Here is a 22,169-nt window from a genome sequence, read left to right on the forward strand (position 1 = left end):
ATCCTGGCACAAAATTTTTACGGCCAGTTTAACATTCCAACCACATTCAAGTTATGTATTTTTAAAGTATTTTTAATTTGAACATCAAGAACTGCATCTATAAGAAACAATATTAATCACAGAGACAACAAAACAGGCTAAGACTTTCAATCAAAAGCACAAATGGAATTTGAAAAGCAGTTTTCATCTAGAACCAATATGCAAAGTGTCAGTTACACAAGTTAACAGCAATTATCTTAGGGCAATCATGGAGTTCTGATTAGCAGGGCAGTATTCTTTAGAAAATCAATGTAATTTAAAATTAGGTTCACCAAATAGTTTTGCTACTTAGAGCTCAGGAAAAAAGATTTTTTTTCACACTGGAACTCACAAACTACAGAGGTAAAGTAAGACAAGTCCCACAGCGTCTGCTTGTGCTCTGAGCTAGTAAGATGTAAGCAAGTTGCAATCAGAGAGTTATGCAGATAAATTAATCAGCTATTATGCCCTGTCTTTCAGCAATAAATATCTATTTTCAAATATTTATTAGTAGTCTTATCTAAAATTAAATACCTTTATAATTCCTGTTATTGTCTGTATGTAAATCCAGCAACCGATTAGGCTGAGAAAGGAGAGATTTAGCAAATTGTTTAATTCCTCTATCTGGCATTTACATGTAGTAGTATTTCAGGTGGCCTTTGGTTCCTTTCTGACCTGGAGGTACTAGATATCATAATGGATTCAATACAAATTAACAGCTATAACAATAATTTTATTCTAAAACCCATGTGAATCTGATTTTCCATACCTAAGCATGCCAAAGTTCACAGGATATATCTCTGGCACAATCTCTGAGTTTTCAGATATGATGTTTTTAATGGTATCTCTTATTTTTGAAGAATTTAAAAATATTTTGGAATTCAGATTTCAGATTAAAAGACCCAGTTGATACAGCACTTCAAATAGTTTCTTAAATCCATTATAACTTGTTCACTGTCGTAAAACAAAACAAGTTAACCAGAAACAAGACAATGCATATTTCTTAGCAAGCAATATGTATGATAATTATTATACAAAGTATACATTATAGTATTATACTGTATAATAAATATCATACAAACAAATAATGAATTCCTTTTTCAAATGTTTCAGTTTTGCCTTATTACCGTAATTCTCATCCAAAATAACAAATACAAATGACACAAGGGAGTAAAAAGGCACAGTTGTGCCATTTCTTGCAAGCAAGAACAGGGTAGCCTTACTTCTTCCTGACCTTTTAAAGATTATGTTTACTTACTTTAGGCCTAGATTGGTCCTGGAGTTACAGTGGCCTCAGTTTTGTGATATTTTATTTTATTTTATTTTTTTAAAGTAACCTTGGGCCATCTCATTAAGGTATAGTATATAGAATAAGAGTATTCATAATTTGTTTTTAATGTATGTAAAATAGCGTTCTTTTCTCAAAGAAACCTTCCAAGTTTAATAGTAAAAATATGATATGGGAACTGTACTTTTGTGTTCCAACTTTTCCCAAATGTTCTTTTTGCTGTCCTTTTAGCATGCTCAGATAAACTTTAAAACACATAAGAATGCAGAAAAAAATGTCACCCGCTTTTTAGAAAATTTATAAAAGGTAAAATGTTCAGTATTCATACAATTCTGTACTTCTTGATATCAACGAGGATTGCACATTAAATGTATCATAAGGAAAAAGATTTTGACATATTTACTGTTTTATTTCCATCTGACAGAGGTTAACATGCATTTCACCGAGTTTTGCAAAGAGGCAGCTAATCTGTTGGGACTTCCAAATTTCTTTTACATCATTTATTTTATTCTAATCCAAATAAAACTGTAACTGCTACCAGTTCTTCTTTTCTACCTTTCAGGCCTATCCTTTCTTAAATGACAATGTAGATCATGGTCAGAGTGATGTGGACTGCAAAGGACTTGAGTTAAGGGTCTCTCCTTCAAACTTTAAGAACACAGCAAAATCTCTGCCTCAGTTTCTTCTTTCCAAGTGCACATTCTATAAATCTAATTTTTTTCTTGTGTGTTAAATATAAGTAGGTAAAGGCTAAGATTTGCGAATACATAAAACCCTATGTAAGTTTGATAAATATTCTCAATCCTATTCCTATGAGCTATAGTATTGTTAAGAATTATCATGTTCTAAATTTATATGAAATGAACAAGGTTTATAGAGAGAGGTAATCTTTTTCATTAGACAGTAATAAAAGTAAAATCTTTTACAGCATATGGGGAAGATTTCTGGATAACTTTTCTATCACCAGATCTGATTTTTCTCCTCCACTCCTGAAGGACATTCAAGTTTGTACAGAATTTCTGCATGTATGAAATGATGTTAGAGCAGAAGAAGACCCAAGATAATCAAACAGAAAAATATATGTAAATAAATCCCATACTTGTCATAATTAATGTATATTTGGAACTGATTTTTTTTATACACTAAGATTTCAAGCAAGTTGGTAGATCTACTACATTAATTTAATGCTGTAGATGTTAGTAAAAATGATGAAAGAAAACGATAAACAATCTCAGTGCATTTTAGGACAAGTGCTAGAGAGAAGACATTCAAGAATGCAAGCAATAACTGAATACTAAACTTTTCAGGCAAGGCCAGTATGCTAAATCTCACCCAATTGGTAGCATCATAGCAAAGACTGTGCATGAAATTAGGTATATTTCATATATCATGGACTACCAGAAATTTTCTAGGATACAAATTTTAGCTGAGACAAAAAACTTCATGTCTACTAAAATCTCTGAATTCTTGATTTGCCATGAAGTATAATATAAATATTGATAAGAATGCCAAAGTCCTCAGAAACTTCACTTCAAACTAGGGAGAATGCAGTGAGATTGCAATGACTTTTACTAAAAAATAAATAAATAATAATAATAATTAAAAAATGCTTTAAAGCACAGTCCAGAACTTCTTTATGAAATGATTATGCATTCCTTTCCACAAAGCTGTGTGGCTAGCATTTCTGTTACTGGTACACTGCTTGGAGAAAGTTACAAAAAAAGCTTGATGGTACTATCTATGTTTAGTATTAAGTAAAATTGCCTTCATTCAAGTCTGATAAGATTCTAGCAGTAGTATTTATTTGAAACTGAAAGAATGACATTTCTTTCTGTGTGTCATAATCTTAGTAGATTGCCATTTATATTCTCTAAGTACAGGTTTTTAATGCCACCTAATAATGTATGATCTTCAACTAATAGTATTCATCTGTATTCATTCATTTAATTAGTTATTCTTAATGGAATAACTTTTAATGTAATCTTACTAGAAAATAATCTGGCTAGATAGGACATTAGGGTGTACTGTGCCCTTTTAAAATGTAGTGAGAAAACATGGCAATTTTCAGTAGCTGGAAAATCCATAACTGAGCAACTGCAAACACAACGAAATGAAGAAGACAGTTGTTTGTAGTCCTGATGTAAAGTATCACCTAAACATCAATCAGAAAATTAGTCTGTATTGTTGTTATAGGGAAAAATAACTTGTTTCAATTGGAAGATTAATTCACAGTTAAGATCTCTAAACTAAAACTAAACCTTTTAAATAAGTTGTGTTTCTTAAGAGTTATTATATCCAAATCAAGGATTTGCATTTTTTTTTCAGGTCAGGTATGTCATTTCTGAAAATTAGCTTTTCTAACCGAGCCCGAAGACTGACTGATCCCTCTGACCAATTCAAATCACACAAAAACTTGCCGTTTCCCCAACAGTTGTGCAGCAACAGAAACGATTTTTGGCACTTTGAACCTTTTGACTTTGAGAAGTCAAAAAGCACAAGAAGATTATAAAATATCTTTATACAATGTGATAACAGATGTTTTACACAGTAAGATATAAGTGAAGAAAGTACTTTCAGTCCATCATGTCTTATGGTCTCCTGACTTTTGAGACAGTTCTGATTTTGTTGGGGCACTGAGCATGCTGATAATTATTTATATGGGGTGTATGATAGCACTGCTTATATTTGTTATAAAAGAAACCTTCTCTTGGTGTTATCTGCCTGCACTTGTAACTGCAGACAATGTTCTCCCATTGGCTATCCCAAAAGCTATCTAGATGCTAAAATGTAATGAATTGCCACCCAAAACAAGGTAAAACAACAACAGCAACAAAAACTTAAGAACAACCAGGATTTTGACTGAAATTCTATGAATTTGAAAATATTTTCTTCCTAATCTCTCAGGAGCATTTAACAAACACAACAGTTCTAACAGTTCATATAATCTTCTAGCTACATTTCTCTGTTCATTGATGTAAACACCCTAAATCTCGTCAAAGTTTAGATATATTTCCAGCAAGCCTCAGCTAACTTTGTACTGAAAAAGGAAATAGTCATCTAATTCCTTAATGGTATCTTAGCTATGACAATGGTTATTACATTCTGCTACAAGACAATCAGAAACAGCTTCAAATGATTTCTTAAACTGATCCAACTGAACCCACAAGGGTGCAACTGTCTAAACCATTAGAAATTCTATAGTCAATTAAAATCTACATACTAGAAAAAGGCAATGAAATTTCTGTGGGTTATATTTTTGCCTCTCCAGAGAACTCAGGCAAGAATTCTGTGATGTATTCATAAATCACTATATGTAACTATAATTCCATAGATTTTTTAACAAGCCATTATTAACAAAATATAAAAATTCTATGAAATCACTTAACTGCAGATCTGTCATTCCCTACTTTCCTCTAGTAACACATTTAAATTAGGGTTAGAGGAAGTCACATTTATTTAATTCACAGCTTTAAATATACACCTTTTAATTTTAAATATACTGCATTAAAGTAGTAAATGTTATTGATGGTTAAAGCTTTCCAAGGAAAGGACAGTGTTACTACATTAGTCTTAACACTAACACAGGTCAAACTGAGTTGAAATTGACCATCTTTCTGTGTAAGAAGTTGGTTCTGTGCAAAAGCAACACAGGGACATTTCTTCTCTCACCAGGGAAGAAAGGGGAAAAGCAAAGCTGCTAGTGTGTGCACTTTATAGAAACAGCGGGGGGTAGGAAAATGTTGCATATTTTCCAGATGTGCAACTCTGAGAAATCACAGAAGGCAAAAGCTCACTTTCCGCTTTATTTCAATGCAACTAAGCAACTCAGACAGCAGAAGCATGCTGATGGTCAGCTGGTGCCAGCAATATGCCCACCACTCAACACAATGTTTCAGGTTACTAAGAAATTAATTCAAAGCAGATACTGTTTGCCAAAACTGTTCTGACATACACTGTGTTCAGAACTTCTGTGGCTGCCACCACATTTAATTCACACTATTACAAAACATGCAAAAAGAAATCTCTTAAATAATATAAGCACACTCTGTACTTCAAGAGTAAAAAGTGTTAGAGGACATCTTGTTTTCAGCAGCATCCAGTGTGTACTAAGATATTCAGAGGTTACACTGATAAACATAATTGGAAAAGATTGCGTTCTCACTCTCTTAATTCTGATTAAATTATTGCTTTACAAGGTCCACATGCAAGCCTGAAATAAATCACAGATTATTGGCAGAACACATAAAGGAGTCTGTTACTCTTTGGTTGACATAGCATAGTAGCATTTTATCAATTCAAATTATCATCTAGATAAACACCTCCTTCATATTCTTACTAACCTGCCAGTACCTATGATGGACACATAACACAAACAGGAGTTTCTATTTGTCTTTAGATCTACATGCTTACAGGAAGCCTGAAAACTAATTTTCAAAGTGCAGGATAGGAATTCTATCAAGAAGTGAATGGACAGGAAGTTCCATCTGAATATGAGAAAACATTACTGTGAGGTTGACAGGGCATTGGAACAAGTTACCCAGAGAAGTAACCCAGAGAGGCTGTGGAGTCTCCTCCTCTGGAGATATTCAAAACCCACCTGGATGCCATCCCATGCAACGTGCTCTATGTGATCCTGCTCAGCAGGGGCACTGGACTAGATGATCTTCAGAGGTCCCTTCCAACCTCGGCCATTCTGTGATTCTTTGCTTCTGTGATAGCCAAGGCAATTCACAAAGCATAGGCAATGTCCTTGCATTGATTTGAAAGGTGAACTACTACTACCTGCTGCTCCAATTTCTTTTTTTATCTGGTACTTGCTGCATTAAGTCTGAATGAGAGACAATGATCCTCCCCTAGGAAGAAAAATTACATTTCTCCATAATATATAAATGCAAAATATTTTGCCATGGCAAGTAGTTTTGAATATGTAGCTCAAGATAGAGCGATGTCGCCAGAAACAGTACGAGGCCTTCAAACTGGCTTGATGCCAAGTATTTAATTATCCCTGCTACGGGTTAATTCAAAGTCCTGTCAAGATCTTCAAATGTTTCCTTTAATAATTAGCATCATATGTGCTTCTGAAGATGTATTGTAGTTAATGTTATGGCCTTGGACATACAAGGAAACATATAGACTAAATATATTGCTTGGGACCATGAACAGAAAAAATTAGCATTATTTAACTTTTTTTTTCTTTTTTTTTTCCCCTTAATAAAAAAACAACTAGCAAATTGTGAAACAAAGAGCAGAGTCAAACTCTTCATTTTCACATTCTAGCCAACTGTTACACAACTGCATTTAAGGAGTCCAAATTCAGGCAACTCCAATAACGTGGAATCCTAATGCCTTTTTTGATTTAAGTGACTTTGGGTTTAATTCTAGATTTAGAATTAATCCATTAATACGTAGAACCCTAATGCCTTTTTTGATTGAAGTGACTTTGGGTTTAGAACAAAGTTCATTCATTTCTTCCTTCTGGCATCACTGTGAATTCTTCTTCATGTATGCGGCTACGCTTCTATTCAGTAACTTTATTGGTTTTGAGAAAACAATGACAGTAGCTCAGCTTCTTTCTCTTGTATCAAAATCAAGAGGTTTACCAAAACAGTAAGGAGAGTTCCTATGCCCTGAGATCATTCTCTTCCTTTAATTTGTTTGCATAACTGCGGCAGAATTAATCACTGAACTTTAAAACTGGAAGGCACCTCAAAAGATCATTTTGTTCATCATTGTGATGAAGTAAGGTCTGAACATCTTCAAGCTATCTCCACCCCTTCCAAAGAATAAAATGAATGAATAAAAAATGAATGTATAAAAAAAATATGAATAAAATGAATGAATCACCTACTTTGAGATAGAGATTGGGACACTGATGAGACTTAAACTAGATCAGAATGCAGTACTGTTTCCATGATAAGTGGAGCAACTAGGTAAAGCAAAAGACCACGAAGAGTGCAGGTTCCATATCACAGGAAAACCAACATCATATCCCTTACTAAGATGGTATCTATCTATTATAGACCAAAACAGACTAAGAGAATCTCTAACTCTGGCTGCAGCCAATCAAGTTTTTCAGTTCAGCAGGTTCCCAATGTAATATGTGTTTAAACATGATGGTGATCTGACACAAAAACAGATAAAGGATGTGTATACATACTTTGCAATTACCTTAACTTGTAATTCAGCACTCAACATAAAATTTATTTTATATCTGCACTCTGTAAAGGTTTTTGATATATTTGTTTCATGCAAGTATGTTTCTTTTATAGTCATATCTTACAAGCTAAGATTCTCTGAACCTTTCAGAACTGCAAATAGTATAGAATGTGACTGTTTCCTGATGTAATTTTCCTAAAATACTTTTCTTGATTCTCGATTACTGTTTGTATTCTCAATTAAGAAAAATAAAATAGAAAAAAAAATCAATGAATCTTCGCTGACAAAGATTCCTTCCCATTGCATGGTATAGCTACAACTGGAGGGACATGCTCAGTTTAAGAACACTGGCTCATAAGGTACCAAAAGGAAAAGATCTTAGAATTAGATATTTACATTTTACTTGAATGACCTCCAGATGAGAGTTAACTTGTTTTGCTAAAGATTTAGATAATTTTGATAACATTAGAGTTAGCTGCTATTGATGCTATGTTAAGAACCCTGAACATATTACTTATTTAAGAAAAAGAGTAATATTTAAGAAGAGTAATATTTAAGAAGAGTACCATACTTTTTACCATTTAAGTAAATAATCATCAAGCATCAATTTAGATAAAAATAAGGATTGTGATATAATTAGTCTTCTTTAATGATTTTAAGTCTTTTAAGTTTTTTAGATACAGATTTTTGTATGCATGGTGAATGTTTCAAGGTTCAAATGTTAGGCCTTCAAAGATGTAGTTAAAATATTTTAATGCATTTTTGTTTCTAATTAGTAAAATAATGAAAGCATACCAGATATGTCTGCATATTCTTCCATGCTTCTTTTAATGTAACATCTACCCATTTTTCTTAATATAAGAATATGAAAACAAAATTAAAGATATTATAGTAGCATACTGTGTGCACATATGCTGCAGAAAAGAAGGGTTTTTTTAAGAACTAATTTCTCCCCTTACTATTAGTCCCCAAGAAAGCATTACTGATTTGTATATACGTTAAACATAAATATGAATGTTTATACATATAAGCCAGTCACTATAACAATTCAAGTTTTCTCCTAAGGAAAAAAAAAAAAGAAACACTAGTGTGAATATAAACTTTGTGATGTCAGGGATGGATAAGGTCACAGTCACATTCCTACTACAGCATAAATTTTAAGAGTTGTAACTATTATACAAGTTGACAAGAAATGCTTTTTGGAGAACTCCTGTTAGCATTCATCAAAAATAATTCAATTCAGTAGTATACGCTTTACAGTCACTGTGACTCAGATATTCCATAGGGTTTTATAATTACTGGAGACAGTGTGAATCTTCCTTCCATACATTTTCTTGATTTCAAATCCAGATAATTAGCTAATATCAACAGACAGTGTTTAAAAAATAAGGTAATGTAGTGGGTTTACGTGGCAAGGTTTTGGTAGAAGGGGGCCATAGGGGTGGCTTCTGTGAGAAGAATCTAGAAGCTGCCCCATGTTAAGTAAGGGCCCAACTGCTGACCAGAGCTGAGCCAGTAAGCGATGTTGTTTTGCGCCTCTGTGAGAGCATATTTAAGACGGGAAAAAAAAAAAAAAACAAAAAAAAAACACTGCACCACACACAGCAGCTGGGAGAGTGAGAGGAACAGCCTTGCAGGCACCAAGGTCAGTGAAGAAGGAGGGGGAGAGGTGCTCCAGGCGCCGGAGAAGAAGTCCCCTGCGGTCTGTGGTGAGGACCGTGGTGAAGCAGGTTGTCCCCTTGCAGCCCATGGAGTACCACGGTGGAGCAGGGTTCCACACTGCAGCCCGTGGAGGAGACCACGGTGGGAGCAGGTGGACCTGCACCAACGGAGGCTGCGGCCTGTGGAAGACCCCTGCCGGAGCAGATTCTGGGCCGGACCTGTAGCCCATGGAGAGGAGACCACGCAGGAGCAGGTGACCTGGCAGGAGCTGCTGCCCATGGGGGACCCGAGCTGGAGCAGTTTGCTCCTGAGGGATGGACCCCGTGGTACGGACCCATATCTGGAGCAGTTCTTGAAGAGCTGCTGCCTGTGGGAAGCCCACGCTGGATCAGTTCAACAAGGACTGCATCCCGTGGGAGGGACCCCACAGCACAGGGGACGAGAGTGACCGAGAAGGAGCAGCGGAGAAGAAGCACTATAGACTGACCATAACTCCCATTCCCCTGCGCCGCTCAGGGGGAGGAGGTGGAAGAGGGTGGATGTGGGGGAAGGTGCTGTTGGTTTCTTTCCTTTGTTTCTCACTTCTCTAGCTTGTTAGTAATAGGTAATAAATCTTACTATCTCCCTACGCTGAGTCTGTTTCGCCCGTCACAATAATTACTGCGCGATCTCCTCGTCCTTATCTCTCAACCCTTGAGGCCTTTTCATCATATTTTCTCCCTGTTCCTCTTTGAGGAGGGGGAGTGAGAAAGCATTTGTGGTGGAGCTAGGCCATCCACCCGAGTAAAACCACCAAAGCTAAAAAGGGAGCCCCTCTTTAAAAATGAATTTTAATCAATCTTCTTATGGATATAAACAACTGTTACTCTTGGATATTTTAAGAAAATGGAACTACTGTGAAATGGATGGACCATCAAAAGGCATCCTAAAATAATAAACTGTTGTTACTGTAATATGCCATTACAATATTGCATCCTGATGCTAGAAACTTAAATCTCAGTAAGCATATGTAAGTGGGAGAGATATCTGACTGGAACCCAGGTACCTCCTTAACTGAACTTGGACTTGAAGACTCCTCTGTCCTTTAATAACATTAATAGTGGAGCAATAAAGGAACAGCTGCAAATCTTGCCCATCAGCTAGCATGAACATAAGTACCATCAACTGCTGATTCATTATTCTGAACCATTTTTATTCTCCTTCAGTATAAGAAATTATTAAGCTGAAGTCTGTCTCTGCACAAAATACCACAGCAACTGCAACAATCTCAAATCTTTCTTGTGTCTTTCTCTGATAGGCAGCTGTAGACAAAGAAATTTCCTTTCCCTTTCAGACTGTTTCTTTTTACCAGTGGTAACCTGGTGATTTCTAAAATGTCTCGGCTTGTCAGCATGGCTGATCTTTGTGAGAAATGCTTGGACAAAACTGGATAACTTTGCCTTCACTGCCACCCTCTGGGCTCCAAAATAAGACTATGAGCTGTGTCACAGGGATTTCAGGATGCCTTGACACATACCATCTTGCATACACTTACTAACAATAGGAGTATATGCTTATATACTAGAAAGATCTCTAGAAAGATCTCTGTCAAAATGATTTTGCAGACCTACTGGCCAAACTACAGCACAAGTTTAAAACCAAAATAATTTTAGTTATTTTAATCCCAGAAATGAAGATGAACCTACCTTATCATATAATCTAAATTTCCATAACTAACTTTTGACTGTGGATATGGACATGTCCTATCACTAAGAGGCTACCATTAATACCCCTATTTTAATTAAAAGTATTGAAAACTCACTGATGAGACAAAGCACTCATGGTGCATTTCTATTTTAGCTAATTATATGGTTTCAAAAATATAAGTTCCCATACTAAATATGTGCCTATAATACTTTTGTCAAATTTCCCGTTTTTTTCTTTTCTTTTTTTTTTTTTTTTTCCACACCAAAGACAAAGAGGCGATAGGAGCTCACACACACACTGACTGTAATAGAGGAATAGGTCCTGATGTGGAACTTAGTGTCCACTTGCTTCTGTTGTCTTAGATAGTCATTGCATTCAGCAACATACTCCCTTACAATGATGAACACTATTAAATTCCTGTACATAGGTGGCTACAGTCTCAAATAGTTAGGTTAGGTTTGTAAGTGCTTGGAGAAGTCAGAATATGAAAGTAGTTATTCTCTTTTCAGTCTCCCTTCAGTGTCCACTTAAACATTTTCAGATTTACACTCAAAGTCATTTTTTCTTGTACTTACCCATACTAACTCTGCCTAACATTTGTGATGACAAGTTAATGGCTCAAGTCAGATTTGAGGGTTACTAGGGGTGACAACAGTGACATTTGTCAAATGCAACAGAAGAGAATTTTCAGATTATTTTTGTACAGTGGGAGGATTTTATTTCATATACAGCTTGGAAAGCTTCCTTAGCCTGGAAGGTCTATTGAAAAACAGTGGTAAAAGAAGAATTTATGCCTACATTCACTTAAAGGAAATGCTAGGAAAACAAGTAAAGATCACTGTATCTGTTTCTACCACAATAAATTCAAAGAATTACTTTTTTTTTTTTTTTTAAATCTTGAAGTGTTGATGTCAAGGAAAAATAAAAGATTCTTTGCAAACATCCAAGAACTTTAAAATGTGTTTTTTTCTCATCATAACAAAATACAGGACAAAAAGAATGAAGAAAAATATTATACCTCCTGGGTTCACTGTTCTGAATTTTGTTTATATCTTACATAAAATGATTCAACTGTGACCTCAGTGATTTGTGTAAAACAGCGAAAGTTCAGTCATTCAAACAATTCTTTGTAGACCTCTCCGCCCAACACGATCAAGGAAGACAGAAGTGGCCACTATCTTCAAAAGCATTCAAACTAAGGGTCAAAGTCATATCGAGGTTGTTGATAAACTGTTTTTATGGATTCTTAAATACTTCAGCAGTGATCTTTGAAGACAGTCACACTGATGCGATTAGGAACTTATTATAATTCTTTGTAATTCCCTATAAACTCATAGTCAAAGGCTAGCATGTGAAAGAAAAAAAATCAGTGGATGAAAACGTGATTTGTTTTTTTTTTTTTTTTTCATTCATAGAGAAGGGTAAGGGAGTAAGAAGGAAAGACATAATCATAGAATCATAGAATGGTTTGGTTGGAGGGCACCTTAAAGATCATCGAGTTCCAACTCCCCTGCAAAGGCTTGGGACACCCCCCACTAGACCAGGTTGCCCAAAGTCCCATTCAAACACTTCCAAGGATGGGGCATCCACAGCTTCTCTGGGCAACCTGTTCCAGTGACTCACTACCTTCAAAGTAAAAAATTTCTTCCTAATGTCTAATCTAAATCTACCCTCTTTCAGTTTAAATCCATTACTCCTTGTCCAATCACTAAATTTCCAGACAGAGTCCCTCCAGCTTTCCTGAAGGCCCCCATTAGGTACTGGAAGGACACTATAAGGTCTCCTCAGAGCCTTCTCTTTTCCAGATTGAAGAACCCCACCTCCCTCAGCCTCTTGTCATAGGAGAGGTGCTCCAGCCCTCTGATCATCTTCATGGCCCTTCCCTGGACTCATTCTAATATATCCATGTCTTTCTTGTGCTGGGGACTCCAGAGCTGAACACAGTGCATCAGGTGGGGTCTCATGAGAGCAGTGCAGAAGGGGAGGCCATGCTGCTTTTGATGCAGCGCAGGATATGGTTGGCTTTTTGGGCTGCAAGTGGACATTGATGGTTCATGTTGAGCTTCTTGACAACCAACACCCCCAGGTCCTTCTCCTCAGTGCTGCTCTCACTCCATTCTCCACCCAGCCTGTATTTGTGCTTGGCATTGCCTTGACCCAGGTGCAGGACCTTGTACTTGGCCTGGTTTAACTTCATGATGGTCACACAGGCCCACCTCTCAAGTCTGTCCAGTTCACTCTGGATGACATCCCTCCCCTCCATCGTGTCGACCACACCACTCACCTTGGTGTCATTGGTAAACTTGCTGAGGGTGCACTCGATCCCACAGTCTATGTCACCCACAAAGATGTCAGTGCTAGTCCCAATACTGTCCCGACGAACACTACTCGTTAAGATCTCCACCTGGACATCGACCTGTTCACCACAACTCTCAGTGTGACCATCCAGCCAATGCCTTTCCCACCGAGTGGTCCATCCATCACACCCATGTCTTTCCAATTTACAGACAAGGATATCATGGGGGATATTGCCAAACCCTTTGCATGAATCCAGGTAGATGATTTCAGTTGCTCTTCCCCTCTCCACCAGTGCTGTAACCCCATCACAGAAGGCCACCAGGTTTGTCAGGCACGAACTGCCCTTAGTGGAGCCATGTTGGTTGTCACCAATCACCTCCTTATTTTCCATGTACCTTAGCATAGTTTAGAATAGTTTAGAATAGAATAGTTTAGAATAGAATAGTTTAGAATAGAATAGTTTAGAATAGAATAGTTTAGAAGAGAAGAGAAGAGAAGAGAAGAGAAGAGAAGAGAAGAGAAGAGAAGAGAAGAGAAGAGAAGAGAAGAGAAGAGAAGAGAAGAGAAGAGAAGAGAAGAGAAGAGAAGAGAAGAGAAGAGAAGAGAAGAGAAGAGAAGAGAAGAGAAGAGAAGAGAAGAGAAGAGAAGAGAAGAGAAGAGAAGAGAAGAGAAGAGAAGAGAAGAGAAGAGAAGAGAAGAGAAGAGAAGAGAAGAGAATATCCTGAGTTGGAAGGGACCCTTAAGGATCATCAAGTCCAACTCTTGACACCGCACAGGTCTACCCAAAAGTTCAGACCATGTGACTAAGTGCACAGTCCAGTCTCTTCTTAAATTCAGACAGGCTCGGTGCAGTGACCACTTCCCTGGGGAGCCTGTTCCAGTGTGCAACCACCCTCTCTGTGAAGAACCCCCTCCTGATGTCGAGCCTAAATTTCCCCTGCCTCAGCTTAACCCCGTTCCCGCGGGTCCTGTCACTGGTGTTAATGGAGAAAAGGTCTCCTGCCTCTCGACACCCCCTTACGAGGAAGTTGTAGACTGTGATGAGGTCTCCCCTCAGCCTCCTCTTCTCCAGGCTGAACAGGCCCAGTGACCTCAGCCGTTCCTCGTACGTCTTCCCCTCCAGGCCTTTCACCATCTTCGTAGCCCTCCTCTGTACACTCTCCAACAGTTTCATGTCCTTTTTATACTGTGGTGCCCAGAACTGCACACAGTACTCGAGGTGAGGCCGCACCAGCGCAGAGTAGAGCGGGACAATCACCTCCCTTGACCTACTAGCGATGCCGTGCTTGATGCACCCCAGGACACGGTTGGCCCTCCTGGCCGCCAGGGCACACTGCTGGCTCATATTCAACATGCTGTCTACCACGACCCCCAGATCCCTCTCTTCTAGGCTGCTCTCCAGCGTCTCATCGCCCAGTCTGTACGTGCAGCCAGGGTTTCCCCGTCCCAGGTGCAGGACCCGGCACTTGCTCTTATTGAACTTCATGCGGTTGGTGATCGCCCAGCTCTCCAACCTATCCAGATCCCTCTACAAGGCCTTTCCACCCTCATTCGAGTCCACTACTCCTCCAAGTTTGGTGTCATCAGCAAACTTGCTCAAAATACCTTCTATTCCTACATCCAGATCGTTTATAAAAATATTGAAAAGTACCGGCCCTAAAATGGAGCCTTGAGGGACCCCACTGGTGACCGCCCGCCAGCCTGACGCAGCCCCATTTACCATAACCCTTTGGGCCCTGCCCATTAGCCAATTGCTCACCCATCGTATGATGTTTTTATTTAGCTGTATGGTGGACATTTTGTCCAGTAGGATCCTATGGGAAACCGTGTCAAAAGCCTTGCTGAAGTCCAAAAAAATCACATCAGCTGGTTTCCCTTGGTCCATCATACGGGTGATCTTATCATAAAAGGAAATCAGGTTAGTTAGGCAGGACCTGCCCTTCACAAACCCATGCTGGCTGGGACCAATGACTGCTTTGTCCCCCAGGTGCGCCTCAATAAGTTCGAGAACCATCTTCTCCATGATTTTACCAGGCACTGACGTGAGACTGACAGGCCTGTAATTGCTAGGGTCTTCTTTCTGACCCTTCTTGTAAATCGGCACAACATTTGCCAGCTTCCAGTCTACCGGGACCTCTCCAAATTCCCAGGATCGTTGAAAAATAATTGAGAGAGGTTCCGCGATGACGTCCGCCAGCTCTTTCAGCACCCGGGGATGAATCCCATCCAGACCCATGGACTTGTAGGGATCCAGGTGGAGTAGCAAATCCCGCACACGTTCAGGGTCGGTTGGGAGATTGTCATCCCCACCGTCTCGGTCCTCCAGCTCAGGGCACCCTGGGTCCCAAAGCCCATCATCGGCATTGAAGACAGAGGCAAAGAAGGCGTTAAGCGTCTCTGCTTTGCCTATGTCATTGTCTGTGAGGAGACCTTCCCTATCAAGGAGCGGCCCTATGTATTCTTTAGTTCTCCTTTTTCCATTCACATATCTGAAAAAGCCCTTTTTATTTTCTCTCACAGACACAGCCAGCTTCAACTCTAGGTGTGCTTTGGCCACACGAATTTTCTCCCTACAAACATGAGTTTCCATGAGGATCTGCTCCATGATCTTGCCAAGCACAGAAGTGAGACTGACTGGCCTGTAGTGCCCCAAGTCTTCCTTTTTTCCCTTTTTAAAAATAGGGGTTATGTTTCCCTTCTGTGGAAACTCTGTGGAAACTGTGGTCTGTGGGAACTTCAACAGAAATTCCACAAAGAGCTTCCAAAACTGCAGACCAACGTAAATAACACACTGTAGTACATTAATTGATTGATGAGGGGAAAAAAGAAACTAAAGACATCAGGAAAAAAATAAATCCTAGTATGAAAATAGAAGAGCTAAAGAATACTTTATGTAGGAAAAAGAAATTCTCTAGGTTCAAAAGCATTTAAAGAAAATAACTTTTAAATGAATCCCTTTTAATTACTAAGAATAGTAACATTAAAAATCAAAGATAAAATTAGGACTGTTTGACACGTATTGAATCTACCGCTTAACAACCCACATACAGATACTGTATCTTATATTGGCTGAAAAAGCCCAATGGCATAAAAGTATTGTCAATGTAGATATCCTCTGTGATTACTTAGTATATTAATATAGTTTCCAAACATACAGTGAGGCCTAATTAAAGGGCTTCTTTTTGGGCTTCTTCCTAAAACCTTATGAAGGTTTTAGCTGTTCATAGTTCTGTTCAATCTCATTATATTAAGCTTAAATACAACTTAACGCACATCTAGCAATGCAAAGCATCCCAAAAATAGCATAAATAATTCCAAGAAGAAAAAAAAATCTTATATTTTTAACATAATAATAAATGGACTTACATATCTGACAAAGAAATAGACACAAGTCAGATACCTTGACAATTAGAAAAAACAAGTTGTGTTTTATGATGTATAAAGTTTGAAATAGTTGTTTTAGTTTTTTGTGCACTTACAGAAAATCAAGGAAAAAAACAAGTAATTGACATATCCATCACTGAACAGTAAATATTAGCAGTAATAATAAGATATGCTATGTAATGAGTATTTTGAAGGCCTTGATACTCTTACTGTCCATGTTTTCAGAGAGCAGTCTGAGGTATTAACTTTTGCATCTATGTTTGTGTACATTTGCCTACACCTGTAACTAGATCTGTAATTTCCCAATTAATCCTATGATTAAAAGCCAGATAAATGTGTATGGCAATAAATATAAATAAGATATTGACTTTTGTTTCTGGCAATGTAAGTTGCTACATGGCACATGGAAGAAGTAGTCAACTGTGGCAAGGAGCCAAAGAAAGGAACATGAACACAAGTGAGTTACACAAGTAAATTTAGCTGAGGAATTTTATATGATCTTGCCTTTTTTTGACATGTATCTACAAGTGAAGGGTAGGTAGAGAGGGATGGATACTTTACATTCAAGTTAGAAACTCAGAAAACTGAAGAAAACTGATGCATAACAGCATCCCGAGTTTTCATTGTGATTTAGCTCAAAAGTGATTGAGATTTCCTCCCAGCGCTACAGAAATACGTCTCTACACTTTCTTGAGTGTTTCATGCTGACACTGATGTTTCAAAAAACTGTGGTAGCAATCAGAAATTGTGAAAGCAGCTGAAATACTGAATTTTAAAACATCTAGCGGGAATGCATGAGACAGGAGAAAATCAGTCCAGCTTTCCAAAATAAGTGGGAAGTTCAATATAAATGATATAGGCTGCTATCTGTAGCAGATCAAAGGGCTTCACGCTGTGAATCAGAGGTTGCCTGCTCCATACAGATAACCCTCATGTGGGAGCATGAACACCCTTTATAATCCTCAGGAAAAGTAGGTAAAAATCAAGAATCCAAATGCTCTTTCAATGAACCTCTGCACATTGTATATCATACATTTAGACATGTGTCAGAGCCAATACTAGTTTACTGCAGAAATAAATAAAGAAAATATGATTTCACTTCTACATATGCCTTTTTTAAAATCACAGCCTCTTAACATCAGTTCAATTATCCCAGATATGAAAAATACATATGCTTTGCTCTTTCTGCAACAAAAACATCAATGCAATTCCTTTTAAGTGTATTGAAAGCAGATGCTTTAGCTGTCTGGTTATTACAACTAAGATAAAATATGTTGCCTCATGTATAAAAATAGGAATATTTCTAACACTATGGTTATTTGCCAGCTTAACTAATAGAAAGTCTCTCAACAACAGCAATTTATGGCAACAGAATTAAGAAGATAATTCAACATACACTGCCAAATCGGAGGATACTTTTGAGCCACTTTTCACGAATTCTTGAAATCTTACCAATATCCTTATACTTACTAGTATAATGACATTTTGCCTAAAGCTGAGTAATGAAAACATCCTGTTTCCAGTGTTTCATGCTAAACTAGACAAATATCATATGTTTCAAACAGTTCAGGGTATATGGAAAAGCATTACCTAAAGAAAGTGGGGGTGGCCAGCTACAAATTTATACTTATAACTTTATATCAGCCCTAGATTTCACTTATACTGAGATTTCATTCACTTATACTGAGTTCTGGATTTCAAATAAGTTAACTAGATATTCCTGTTCAGCCAGAACACTCCCGTAAAAGAGAAATAACTCCTGATATCTTGTCAAAAATATGTGGGTGGAGAATGGTTTGAAAACAGCCCTGAGGAGAAGGACCTGGGGGTGTTTGTTGATGAAAAACTGAACATGAGCCGTCAACGTGTGATTGCAGCCCAGAAAGCCAACCATATCCTGAGCTACATCAAAAGAAGCATGGCCAGCAGGCTGTACTCTGCTCTTATAAGACCCCACCTGGAGCACTCCGTTCACCTCTGGGGCACCCAGCACAAAAAGGAAGTGGGTCTGTTGGAGGGAGTCCAGAGGAGAGCCACGAGGATGATCAAGGGGCTGGAGCACCTCTCCTATGAACTCTCCTGTGAAGAAAGGCTGAGACAGTTGCATTGTTCAATCTGGAGAAGAGCAGACTCCAAGGAGACCTCATAGAGGCCTTACAAAGTACATAAAGGGTGTCTACTGGAAAGCTGGAGAGGGACTCTGTCAGAGAGTGTAGTGATTGGACAAGGAGGAATTGGCTTTAACTGAAGGAAGGTTCAGTTTAGATTAGACATTAGGAAGAACTTTACTATGTGAGGCACTGGAGCAGGCTGCCAAGAGAAGCTGTTTATGCCTTGGAAGGGCATCCTTGAAAGTGTTTAAAGCCAAGTTGGATGGGGCTTTGAGAAATCTGTTCTACTGGAACGTAGGCTTGGTCATGGTAGGGGGGATTGGAACTAAATGATCTTTAAGGTCTTTTCCATCCCAAACCATTCTGTGTTTCTATGATTTTGTCACTTATTTTCAACATGAAACACTCTGAATCCCAAGTTCAACTCGTGTTTTGTTGCATACTTTAATGCGAAGACCTGCTGTTTTCTTCTTGTCTTACCAACTAGCAGTTTGCCCTTCCCTAAACAAGTTCTGGAAGAAAGGGGATATAAGTTGGGTTGGAATAGAAAGATGGCAAAGATAACTGCTGACAAGTCTTTCTGCCAGACATATAAAAAGAATGCCATAATTTGACCTCCAGGGCTTCATGGATTTAATTTGTTGTTGGTTCAAACTCATGATAAATGATTAAGAAGTCCTCTCTGTCCCATCTAACACAGATAGCTTATGACTATAAGCTTATGACTCCAACTTCATCCAGCTTATGACTCCAACGGACAAACTATTTATCTATACTCTAACAAGTTGGTACCCAAAGAGCAAGTAAGTGGCTCTTCCCACACAGGAACATGAAGTAGACAACATCTCCATAGGCTGCTACGGCAACCATTAATACTTCAGACAAAAGCTACCAAATGCCCAGATCCAACACAAGGAGAAAAACTATTTTTGTCTTTCACGAGTCTTGGAAAGCCTACAGAAAATCCTCAATAACCCAGACGAAAAGCACAGTTTAGTCATCTACCTTGCGTTGAAAGTTTGAAGAATAAAGCTTGTCAGCAAGAAATTTTGAACAACTCCAAATAATAGCTATACATATCCAAACCATAAGAAAAAAAAAACAAAACAAAAAACCACACACACATACACACACACACACAAAAACTAAATATTATCCATCAAAAACTATGTTATCCTCTTTATGGAAACTCTAAGAATAAAAATATATCAGAACGCAGAAGATGCACAGCCTGCATGTATCTAATTCTTTCTGTGAGACATAGAATATAATGCATTACCTTCAAAGGAACAGAGAAACAGCCAACCTACAGGTTCTTATCCTTTGATAATTCCCTTAAATGCCAGCTACACAAGTAAGTCTTGGATACAAAAGGCTCCTCCACTATTTGGACCCAAGTTCCTTGGGCTCCCTGAAGATTATAAGTGTCAACTATAAACCTGTTCTTCAGAAAAACGATAACATGCGTAATATTAGATTATTGAATACTAAGATGTGAAATATTTTGAAAAGGAGGATAAAACAGGCAAGGAAAAACAGCAAGAACCTCATTTGGTTTAGTATACTGAAATGTGGTTAGCCCATCCGTCCTTGAAAGTTTTTTTCCCCCTTAAAATCAGCAATCCAGAGGAATTTGCCGAAAAGCAGAGAAACTTCAAAATCATGCGTCATGCCCTATTATACATTTTCTACTTTTACTTAATAAATTGCTTACTTTTTTTTTTTGTACATCATTACTCTTTGAAAGGAATTCCAAAGCCTGACTGCCAGATACAGCTGTGAAAAGAGCAGTTTTCTCTACAGACAGACAATTCAGCACACTGTGGCAAAATTATCACAGAAATGCTTACAGGAAAAAATAAAAATAAAAAAATCCTAGTTTGCCAGTAATCTTTCATTCACTGAATTAACCAAAACCAGAGATGTTACTCTGATAGTTCAAGAACCATTGCAAACACTATGCACAGAAAGCCCTAATAGGTCAAGTTGAGAGGCCAAATACTTTAAGATGAATAAACATGAAATCCTGGCTGATTTGAAGGGTCTCCTGAACAGTGCATTTAGCAGCCACCTGGTGTGCATGACAGCACGATCCGTGAGCAAGCTTCTCCACGGCCAAACACAGCCATCAAAAGATGCTTCCACTGTATTAGTACGGCCATACTGGCCACCATATTAGTAATGAGCCATTCCCTCAGTTAGGTGAGCTGGTGTCTCCAGCAGACAACTATCCGCAGTGTAAGTAGACATCTACTCCAAAAGTGAGTGTCTAATACAAGCCCTTCTCTGTCCCACTACACAGAAGGTATGAGCTGATGAAACTCACAAAGTATTGGCTCTTTGGCTAAATCTGGAGAGGTTTTTAGCTCTGGGGCTTAATGATTCAATCCCCTGTATTATCAAGGGAACAGTTAACCACAAATGCATTTGTTAAATTAATGTATCTGTGAAAGCTGCTGCAGCTCATTTAATAGTGTGTAAACTTACCCCCTCAAAAATACAGACATTTTGTAATACAGTATCTGCTTCATAAATCACAGAATAATTTCCACTAACATATATTATGCTTGGTCACATTTAAAATATACGACAAACATACATGTGCTTTCACTAATTTCTATGACGTGAGAAATGTGGTCATTTCTCATTTATACCTTGATATGGTTTATCATCATCATCATTGAACAGCTGCATAAGAAGCTAGGAAACAACATTCTGAAATAGAAGTTTTGTTCAGTTTTCTTGTCTGTGAAAAACGTTGCCATAAAAAAGCACAATGAGGATGGGCAACCAAGTCTAAATGATTCATTCCTGGTCTAGGGACAATGCAATTATTTCCCGCTCCAGACAGTGCGCAGATTACAATCTTGGCAAACAGATTTTACTGGTTAATACAGAGCTTCATACATTTGTTATAATAATAACAATAATAATAACAACAACAAATACATAATACCTTTTTTTTTAAATTTACTAGTAGCTACAAAACATTCATAGCTACAGATCAGCTATGAATGTTTATTAAGTCACTATAGAACACATTAAAAGGAAATAATACTGAAATGTGATCAAACTAGACAAATCTAAGAAGTAATGCCAGCATATACATTCTTTTAAACCTATAATCAAAGAATACATAAAAGCTAAGAGCACCACTGGAAGTTCAAGCACATATGCTAATCTGCACTGAGATGCTATGTTCATACAATCATTCTCTAAAAAAAATAAAAAAATTTAGACCCCTGCCTTGCAACACATCATTACAAATCTCTGGCACAGTAGCAGAAAACCTGCAATCTTATATTTCAGATATATCTCTCATAACTGCCAGCCTAGCAACAGCATTCAGAAACTGTCCCTTTGAATATTGGTGTGAGTTAATGGGGGGAAGGTCACAAAAATAACTAGAGATCATGTGGGGAAGAAAATTAGATATACTAAAACAAAGCAATTTCCAGGGACCAGAGACTGCCAATATATATATAGGATTTTATTCCATATCAGCAAATGACACAACTGTACTCAAATCTTAAAATGGTTCTTATAATTTACAGAAAACACAATGT

At 37.8% G+C, this 22,169-nt stretch overlaps 1 protein-coding gene and 1 long non-coding RNA gene across 5 annotated transcripts in view; one reads left to right on the forward strand and one right to left on the reverse strand.

The window, feature by feature from the left end:
• Window positions 1-11,064, forward strand: part of LOC310890150 — a 32,080-nt gene extending 21,016 nt beyond the window's left edge. The window contains exon 3 of one of the 2 annotated variants that reach the window (XR_014577066.1): window positions 1,869-11,064. This is a non-coding gene — a long non-coding RNA (uncharacterized lncRNA). The remainder of the gene's footprint in view (window positions 1-1,868) is intronic. The other variant, XR_014577067.1, reaches the window with a different exon arrangement.
• Window positions 1-22,169, reverse strand: part of FBXL17 (F-box and leucine rich repeat protein 17) — a 331,304-nt gene that overhangs the window by 105,778 nt on the left and 203,357 nt on the right. The gene's annotated exons all lie outside the window — the stretch shown is intronic.

Source organism: Anser anser (genome assembly GCF_964211835.1).
Source record: "Anser anser genome assembly, chromosome: Z".
Classification (NCBI taxonomy): domain Eukaryota; kingdom Metazoa; phylum Chordata; class Aves; order Anseriformes; family Anatidae; genus Anser; species Anser anser.